The sequence below is a fragment of the Mustela putorius genome, unplaced genomic scaffold, assembly GCF_011764305.1.
Source record: "Mustela putorius furo isolate JIRA1106 unplaced genomic scaffold, ASM1176430v1.1 tig00003853_pilon_pilon_pilon, whole genome shotgun sequence".
NCBI classification, from domain to species: Eukaryota; Metazoa; Chordata; class Mammalia; order Carnivora; family Mustelidae; genus Mustela; species Mustela putorius.
In genome coordinates this window covers 67,480,567-67,490,559 of record NW_025422005.1, presented here as the reverse complement: position 1 = coordinate 67,490,559, position 9,993 = coordinate 67,480,567, and positions in this window count along the sequence as shown.

Below are 9,993 nucleotides of genomic sequence, written 5' to 3'. Positions count from 1 at the left end.
TGGGAAATGATTCTCTTCAGATTCTTTGCCTAAGAGTCTGAGACCCAGTATTTGCAAGAAATGAAGGAGAAGAGAAACAGTTGAGACCTGCTAAAAACAAAAACATTTTTGTTACCAACTTTTGAGCAATGTTTCTTTCCAAAAACAGTGACATTAGACTCACATCAAGTGTAGGATGTGGGATTGCACTTGTTCAAGTATTTCATTTGGCAACAGCACAGAAGAGAATATAATTTGCCAAGAAATGTTTCACTCTGTCTCCCTTAGTAAATGGAGAATTCATTATCAATAAGAAGCTGTACAGGAGATCTATTCACTTGGTTACCATGAAGAGTGTGCCCTAGTTTTTATTACATGTCCTTCTTTTGCCAGGTTTTAAATTTAGTCATAAAAATTGGATAAACTATAAAAATTGGAAAAACAAAGATGTTTTTGTCTTACTACTCTGTGACTTGAAATGACCTGCATTTTTCCGGTGAGGAATAGTCTTTGGCTTAGAATTCTTTCTGCTTAAAGGAAACTCATTGAGTTGACCAGGGATAATATGACAATCTGCAAGTTTCCTAAATAGAGGAAAAAATCCATTACTGTTAGCCCTTCAGATTGATTAATAAATTATTTTTATTAAATATTCCCCATGACTTTATGTTGCACCATATGGTAATTGTTTGATTAATTATATTTATAACATTTATAAAACAATAGGTTTCATTTGTGAAATATACATTAATTCAAGACAATGATAATTAGGAATGCAAAATATAATGATTATACACAGCCATGCTGCTTTTGAAAAAGCAAACTTACTGTTTTCAAATTTATAGTTGCTGACATTTTTTGTCACAGCATCATATTGCCCAGTAGTCCCTTGCAGAGGAGTTAATTACTCTTTTGTGCATACAAAAAACCCCCTACATAAGCCTTGACAAAGGAAGGAAGACCCATGGGTAAAGGTATTTCTTCTGTAAGAGACACAGACCTTCATTGCTTATATTCACAATTATCTGTTGTGATGAGTGGCATTAGGTGACACATATGGTCTTCTAAGAACTAAAGGCGAGAACTGAAATAAATGTTACTCATAATATTACATTATTTAAAAAGTCATTAGTCATTTCAGAAATCATGATTAGTATGGATGACTTCCCAAATTGACAAATGCTTATGATTCATTCAATTAAGATTATCGTGTGTTTACTTTAAGCCAACTACTGTACAGCTTGATGAATAGACCATGGTGAAAAAGGTTCACATAATCTCTGTATATCATGGGCCTAAAGTATATAGTGAAATGAATGAAATATGAAAAATATATGACAAGGGAAACATGGAGAAGCTGGGAGAGAAGAAGAGGCAGTAACATAGTCTAGAGGTATTTATGGAGGGCAGTGAAATCTTTGTGGACAAACAGAAGCCCTAATCTGTAACTAGCCAGCTGATGTGTGTGTGTGTGTGTGTGTGTGTGTGTGTTTGTGTGTGTGTGTAGGGTAGAAGGATGTGGGTAGGTGTAGGGAAAAAAAGAATATATGCTGATTCATTAACACTGATTAACAAGATTAACAAGATTGGACAAAGAGAACGTTAGTTGGCTTTTGAAATAATTTCAAAGCCTGAGGTGACCTGAAATATGGTGAGAACTCAAAACATATTCTGATAAATTGGATATAAAAGGCAAAAGGAAGCCATTATGAAACCTAGTTTATGACTCAACTAACTAAGCAGGGCCTATCAGTTAAACAGAAGACAAAAAAAGAGCAGACTGGAGAGTAGATCATAAGGCATGCTCACTTGTGTTTGTTGAATTTTAGAAATCTAGAAGATAATCTAAGTAGAAGGAACTTTGAAGTAGGTTATATGTCTATGAAGCTCCAAAGAGCTGTTTAAGCTTCATATACAGATTTGGGAGTTATCAACATATCGATCAGCTAGAATGTGAAGACCCCACACATGCAGACTATGTAGACTAAGAAAAGGATAAGACCAGGGTATAACCTGGATGAACAACAACATTGAAAAGATCTAGTAAGCAGTGAAACCTAGTAAGAAGAACAAGTTGTAGTAGCTAAAGAGTTACTTTTTTTGAAAAAGTGTCATGAAATTTAGCAGAGGTTGACAAGCGTTTTCTGCCAAAAGTCAGATGGTAAGTATTTTAGGCTTCATGAGTCATATGGTCTTTGTTCCAACTACTCAACTCCGGGATTAGTCAATGGTTCCAAATGGTGCCCAGGGATGAGGGAAGATGAGGACTGCAAAGAGTCCATAAAGTTTAATGTAAGCAGTCAGTGGTGATTCTGGTGAAAGCACACTTTCTGTGGAATGTTTTAGTATCTGGAGGACTGGATGGGATGTCAGGAAGAGGAGGCAGCATGCAGATGACAATTAGGTGAAAACATTTACAGGAGAGAGCTAGAATTGTAGCTAGGGGAACTTGAGGTAGAGGACGGCATTTTTGTTGTTGTTGTTGTTGCTGTTGTTTAAAAATAAGTCTTAAGTATATTCAAAAGCCAAAATGTAGAAGTTAGTAGAATGGGTGAATGGATTTAGTTTTCTGAGAAGGCAGAAGGGGTGGCTATCTGAAACAGATATAGAGAGATTGTTTTTCAATTCAAGGGAGGACACAACACACCCTCATTTGTAACAGAAAGGAAGGAAAGAAGGAAAGAATATAGTCTGGCAATGAGATGTAAAGAGAATTCCCTCTTACTGATTTCTGTGGAGTAGAAATCTATTCACATCAAAATAAGGGACAAGATCATGGGCCCAAATAGTTGAGAGTTGAGAAGAGTGGAAAATTTAAGTTGGAGTAAGAAAATATGAAAAGGAGTCTTACAAGAGTCTGGAGGCAAATTAATTCCAATGACACCAATTAGCTAGATTGTATGATTCCTGCCCCACTCCTAATTCTCACCATCAAAGATACAGATATAGATAAAATGGACAGTTGGATGGAGATAAGGAGGGCCTTCCCCCAGCAGATGTGTTGAAATCTTGAGATCTGATGAAATAAATGAAAGATATTGCAAAGAAACTGAAGAGTTGTTGAAGAGGTAGACCCAGGAACCTAGATGGGAAAGAGGGGAGAACAGGCAGATTATAAATTAGACACACAGACTCGTGTATTAGAAAGATTATCATGTGGAAGAGTAACTCATCTCTAAGGATTCAAAATAAATATACACAATCATTCAAATCAGTAAACGTCTCTCTCCAACCTTTATCCAGAACACTGATGCTATCTGCAAGGGCTTTTGAAGCCCAGGCTTCACCAGTACTGCCCGTTAATGGTGCTACACACACAGAGTTTAGTGGTCACATCATGAATAAGAATGTACTCTTGTTAAAATTTCTGTGTCCTTATTTGAACATCAGGAACCAAGATAAGAAAAGAGACAAAGCCATGCCATAAATTATAGAAGAAATAAGTAGAAAATATTTGGAAGTAGTTGTCACGACCTGTGAGAATGTTGCAAACCAATTCTTAATTCTTGAGAAAGAGCTAACATATCAACTACATAGTTGTGAAAAAGACATATTCACAAATAAATGTTTTAGGAGAATCCAAGGGACTTTGGTCACTACCAGACAAAAATTATTAAAAAAAAATCAATATCTGACATTTCCGGAAAATAAGCAATTTAGGTCAAAACACAAGCAGATATATATGTAAATAATACCTAAGAATATTTTAAAAGAAACTAGTATGAAGGCATTTGCTAAATTTCTACTAATAATGTCTATTATTTGAATTGTTCCCCTCCATTGTGTCAATAAATGAGTACTTTCTCACATTTTAATCTACAGTACTGCATAGCCTTCTTAACTGTTTTAATACTTCATTTTGTAATTATTTGATTCCCAAGCATCAAGAGAGTGTTAGCAGAGGGCTACACAAAAGTGTTTAAAAGTTAACAATTGTGACAATTCAAATTAAGAAATAAATTACACCAAATTAACTCTCCTTCTCAAACCACACAGAGAATATGTCATTCATATATCTATATATATATATACACTCACACTATACATACACATGTGTGTATATGTATGTGTGTATATATATATGTATTTATGTATTTGCTTGTTTTTCCTAATATTAAGAATATTTCCCCCTGCCAAGAAAAGATTATATTTAAATCAAGTCCTCAGTTCACTTTAGATCTTTTTTTTTACCTTTTCACTGCTTTTTAAACTTTAAGGTACAATTTAACTCTAAGTCACGATGGAATAAGTTAATGGAAATTATTTGAGAACAGACAACCAAATCCTTTTAAAAAGTTAATATGAACGCAGAACATTCAAAAAATACAACAGGAGCTCCCAAGAGCAGTGGCTTCCATCAAACACTCCACTTGTGACACAGTGATTGTGGAGGGGAGTTTGAGCGGTCTTGCTCATTTCCCTGTTGATGATTGATAGGGTGACCTCACTCAGGACATGAGAAAGACAATTTACTGGCTGACAAAATGTCGGCCTCTATATTTACATTCCCTCAATATGAAAAGCAGCCATAGCACTTGGGGTTTTAGTTTCTGGTTTATTAACCTGCTACATTTCACATGAAAATATTTTCAATTACCCATTATTTGTAATAACATGCAGTCTTCTTTTAAGAACAAAGTATAATTGCTTTCAGCACAAGTTCATCACCTAAATGTTATTTAAAATACAGTCTTCTGTGTTAATTTGGAATATGGTCTGTTTTATTTATTTAATTATTTAAGGGGTGATTGCAACCCCATGTTCACAATTTATTTCTTTCCAAAAACCCTAAAAGCATACTTATTTTGAATGAGTGCATGAGAAAAGCACATTAATGTTGAAAGTAATAATTAAGCTGCCTTTAGTCTATCTACAAGCTCAGCCTCATTATAAATAAAGACAAACAAGTGCAACATAAAGAACATTTATTCCTTTTTAATGGACTTTTAAGTTAGTTTCTCAAATTGTTGATGAATGTAATAAAATTAAATTAAATTAAAAGAAATGTCAAGAAGAAAACAAATTTAAAAATTAACAAAGCCCACAATAAATTTGCAATTTAATTTGTCCATTAAAGGTTTTAAAGGGGGTTAATCTTGGCAAAAAGAAAAAAAAATTGACACTATTGGAGCTTTAGCAGGAGCAATTATTATCATTGCAAATTACTTAAACTATTAAGCTGAGAATAATTCTGAAATATCATTAGCAGTCAAATTACTAAAAAAAAAACAAAAAACAAAAAACAAAACTTGTTTTCTTTCCCTCTTTGTTTAATTTAAACTTAATGTCTGCTTATTCTCACACAAGCAGAAAATGCTGATAAATAATTCCAGAGCATGCCTAAACATCTCCCTTCACAGCTAGCTTCTAATTTGATCTCTGGAGACCCTTCTCGGTAGCTGAATAAAATATTTTCATTTATTCTAGGAGAACCTCAACCACCATACGTTTCTAATCTCGAGCTGCTTGGTAATGCCTCTAGATGAGGTCCTCAGCAAATCATTAAACTTGTTCAATAACAACGTTACAAAACACAGGAGATTTGCGGGCTGTGCACGAAACCTCAGCTCTGCAAATATCAGAAGCGCTGAACTATACATTTGTTTGTTTTTTTTTAATACAAATAAATGGTCTGATGATCAGATAATGGAAATTACTTTGCCCAAACCGATCTTGGACCATCAGGATAAAATGTGATGAAACAAAATGTGACTTGATAATTTTTCTTTGTAGGCTGGGAATTCATGATAGGCAGCGATAATTTTCTAATTAAAAAGAAATGGTAGGAGAATGAAACAACTTTTTAATATATTATAAGGGATCAGACTCCACACCAGGATGGGGATGGCATCTGATATTCTGGATGGACACAGACAGTCTCTGGGGAAATTTTAAGGGTTTTAAATCCCAGCAGGCAGGAGGAGGAGTGAGTCATGTTCCTTAACAGCTCATTGGTCTAGTTGTGTTGTTGGATTATTGTATTTTTATATTTAAAAAAAAAAATCTTAGTATGTAGAAAAGTTAGGGGAACCAGAAGTGCAGTTTCAGAGTCTTCTTGTACAGAAGGAAAGACAAATAAATGAGTATAGAGCTAGAAATAGTTGAAGAGAAGGCATTTCCCTCTAAATCTTTAACTTTCCCACTCTAAGTTCCTAGGTTATGAAGCTTCCTTTAAAACAGTTCACTCAGTGGCAATAAAAGAAAAAAAATGTGTTTTAGCTAATCTTACTGTTTTCATTTCATGTTCACTTGATTTCTTCTGCTGTCAGAGCACCCTGTGCTCTTGAACTGTAGAGTTAATTACATGTATTTTTCCTTCACCAGCTCTCCTTTCTTAACCTTCAGCTTCTTTTGTCAGTCTTTTGCCCTAACAACTTCCTTACCTTCCTTCTTTGTGTGGAATAGAATTTTCAGAAGATCTTAACGTGCATTAGAGACAAAGAGAGAAACACAGAGGGGAGACCATTGGGTAACTAGTTCCCATCACCTTGCAAGACTTATTTTAGGAAGCTCAGAGAGCTGACAGGTCTGTTCTCATGCATGTTCCCTGAGTTAACTTGACAGTCAGCGCAGCACTTAGTGCTATTGTTACAACTAAAATAAAAGTTATAGTTACTGAGTCTTCAAAAAAATATATATATGTATATACATATATATATTTAGAGTAAAAGAGTCATTTTTTTGTTTTTTCTTTTTTTGTTGTTTTTTGTTTTGTTTTGTTTTTAAGAAGGAGTTATATGTAGGTAGAAATGGAGAATTTGCACTTTACCTTTAACACAGTTTAATTAATTAATTATAGCTTTTTCTTTGTTCTCATAATGGTTATTATCCAGCAGTAGAAATTAGAAAAATGATCCATAAAAAGATTGTACTAGTAGAATTACATATATATATTCATGTACTATGTATATGTGTATATGTAGGCCAATTAAAACCAACTACATGCCTATTGTTTGGAAAAATATCTTCTACTACAAAAGGTCTATGATTCCCCACTCCAGCACAGATGCACATTTTGTCCCAGTTAATACTTGAATCACAAAGCATTGCTCTCTGTATGATAACTTTCTGAAAGTTCACTCCCCCAGATGGAAATGTTCAAAGTTTCATCCACATAAATAATTTTTTCCCTGCTGATTGAGATATTTTAGTGTATTTTGAATTAAAAAAATAATGCTGGGGATTATTTCACAAATAGACTTATTGAAAAGAAAGTCTGAGTGTACTGAGGGGAGAAGTGTGGTCTGCCTTTGTGGTTCTTATGCTTAGAGACAAGGGGCTCCAACACACCAGGGACTCACGATCATGGCCATGCAGGCCACAGGTGTAAGGTTGCTGGCTTGAGACTTCTGGGATGTTGCCTGGGTTTGGGCACAGATCTACCAAGTGCTGTCAGCCGTGTGACCTCAGGCAAATTATTTAATTTCCCTTTATTTCAGTTTCCTCATTTGGAAAATGGTGAGAAGCGTTCCATTCTAGGTTGTTGTGTGAATTCATTGAGGAAAAACAGAACTACTTCTTTGGCACCCAAAACATTGTAAGTATGTAATCGTGATTTATTATTTTTCTTACTGCTGTGGCATGAAGATTAAGGTGCAACCTGAAGTTTATTTATGATCACTGAATTTCTGTTTATGGCATGAAGATCTAGTTGCTCTAGATGAAGTCTGTTTATACTTTAATTTCTGTTTCACACACTGACACAGAGTATTTCGTCACTTACCTACCAAAGTGTTCCAATCATAGGTCGTCTAAATCAACTATTTTCATACTTTTTGACTAGCTTTCACTGCATGGGTTGGAAGGTGTCCATTGAGATCAGACAGAGATGAATGTGGGTTCCAGCTTCTCTGCTTACCAGGCAGCATAATGTAGTGGTTAAGTACAGAGGCTCTGTCTGACTCTGTCTCCTGCTGGGAATATCACTGTAAACTGGAAATATAATACATACCTTGTTGCCCTGCTATAAGAGTTCAATTATAAATACCTTAGAATGGTAGTGTTATATATTTGCTTCTAAGCAGTCTCTACCAGTGTGACCTTGAGTCTCTGACCTTCAGTTTTCTTGTTTATAAGATCAAAATAATAACTCCTTCCTTATAGGATTTTGGGAAGAGTTAAATGAAATAATGTATGTGTAATGCTTATTAATTCTCTTAATTTCTCTATCGTGATTGTCAAGACAACTCCTCTGAAGACATTCTCCTAAAATATTCTTCTGCTAATGTTTTTTTCCACTTTAAGAAGTGCCTTCTTCTTTGTTCCCTGTGGAGCATATATACTTGCAAGCCTAGCTTCTTTTCCATTCCCTGCAGTCCATATATACCAACATATCCCTTCTTTAATGTACTATTCAAAGGACCACATCCAACATATTTATCAAGACTGGCTCCCACTTAAGCATAATCGTGCAGTGGTAAGATCATAAACTATGTCATCAGAAAAACCAAACTTTAAGTCATGTCATACTAGATAAACCACCTAGTTGGGAAAGGTACTTCACATCCCTAAAGCTCAGTTTATTCAAATAGAAAACCTGTGTTCTATGCCATTGAGAGCAGTCACCCATCCAGTGTAGCTTATCTTGGGAGTGGTAGCAGATTGGTTTCATCACAAATGGCAGAGGTGTCCAGACAAAGTCTACATCAGAAAGTAGGACCCAGGACAGCTTAAGTCAAATATCAAAACGCATCAAATTTAAAATAACATCATGTGCTTTGTACATGTGAGTTCGCAAATCACCTTAAGAAATATGTGGTGCTCATTTTTCTAGGTGGAACACTATTTGGCTCTGGAAATTTAAGAAGTTCTGTAAAATCATTTATTGCTACTTTTACTTTACTTTCCTACCTCACGTCAAGTGATGAGCAGCCCAAAATGTAAGTGAAAAGAGAAGAGGCGTTCCGTCGTTCGGTCTGCGTCATAACAGGGAAAAGTGTTAGGGCTTAAATTTATCCCAGCACAAACAAAGCCATTTCATTCTGTCCTAAGTTTCTATGTTCATGTGTCATGTTTACCTCCAGCAGTACGGGAGCACTACATAAATTTACTGTGCCCCAGGGAACAGCCGGAGACATCATGAACAAGGTCTATTTTTTGGTTAACAGTACCCTTCAAACCCTTCTGACCATTCTGTGAAGTGTTCGCCTCCCCTCCTTTTCTGATTACAAATGAGATTTTATTTTCCTATCTGTCTGCTAGCATTTTCATCAGCAATTCCCATTCACCAGTCTCTAGGCATGATGGTAATTACTCAAAAAGATCTTGGGGTGCCTAGGTGGCTCAGTGGGGTAAGCCCCTGCCTTCGGCTCAGGTCATGATCTAAGGGTCCTGGGATCAAGTCCCACTTTGGGCTCTCTGTTCAACAGGGAGCCTACATCCCCGTTTCTCTCTCCCTACTTGTGATCTGTCTGTCGAATAAATAAATGAAACCTTAAAAAAAAGAAAAGATCTTTACTGTTCTTCCCTTTGTTTTGTTACTGGAGGCAGCAATCTTTGCCCCTCCTCTCAAACTCCCACTCCGGCTGGCTCCATAGTGCCAGATTCTGCAGATTATTTTTAGAGTCAGACTGAGCCACACATGGTGCAATGTATCACCTAGGTTAGATAATGACAATCATGATTTATTTTCTTTGATAATAGATTACCCTTAATGCCATTTGTGATATTTACTATTGCTGAAGGACTGTAAGAGTGATCATCTCTTACCATGTGAGCAAATCAAAACCACAGCTTCTTTTGATTTATCACTTGCAGTGACTCTAATTCTTTTTTTGACATCTGTGTCATTTATATCTCTTTCTTTAGTTCTGGTGAGAAAACTCCGCATAAATCTGTTAGGCTTTAGGTATTCAAAATTGTTTAAAACCTTTTCTTTAAGCTCATCTTGAGGAATTTTAACAAGTTTTAAAAAAATAATAAGCATTTATGTTTGCAGTAGGACATATCAGAACCTTTATTATGCTAATGCTGATTGTGACTCTTCTAACACTGTTGAGTGTAACAGTGTCTCCC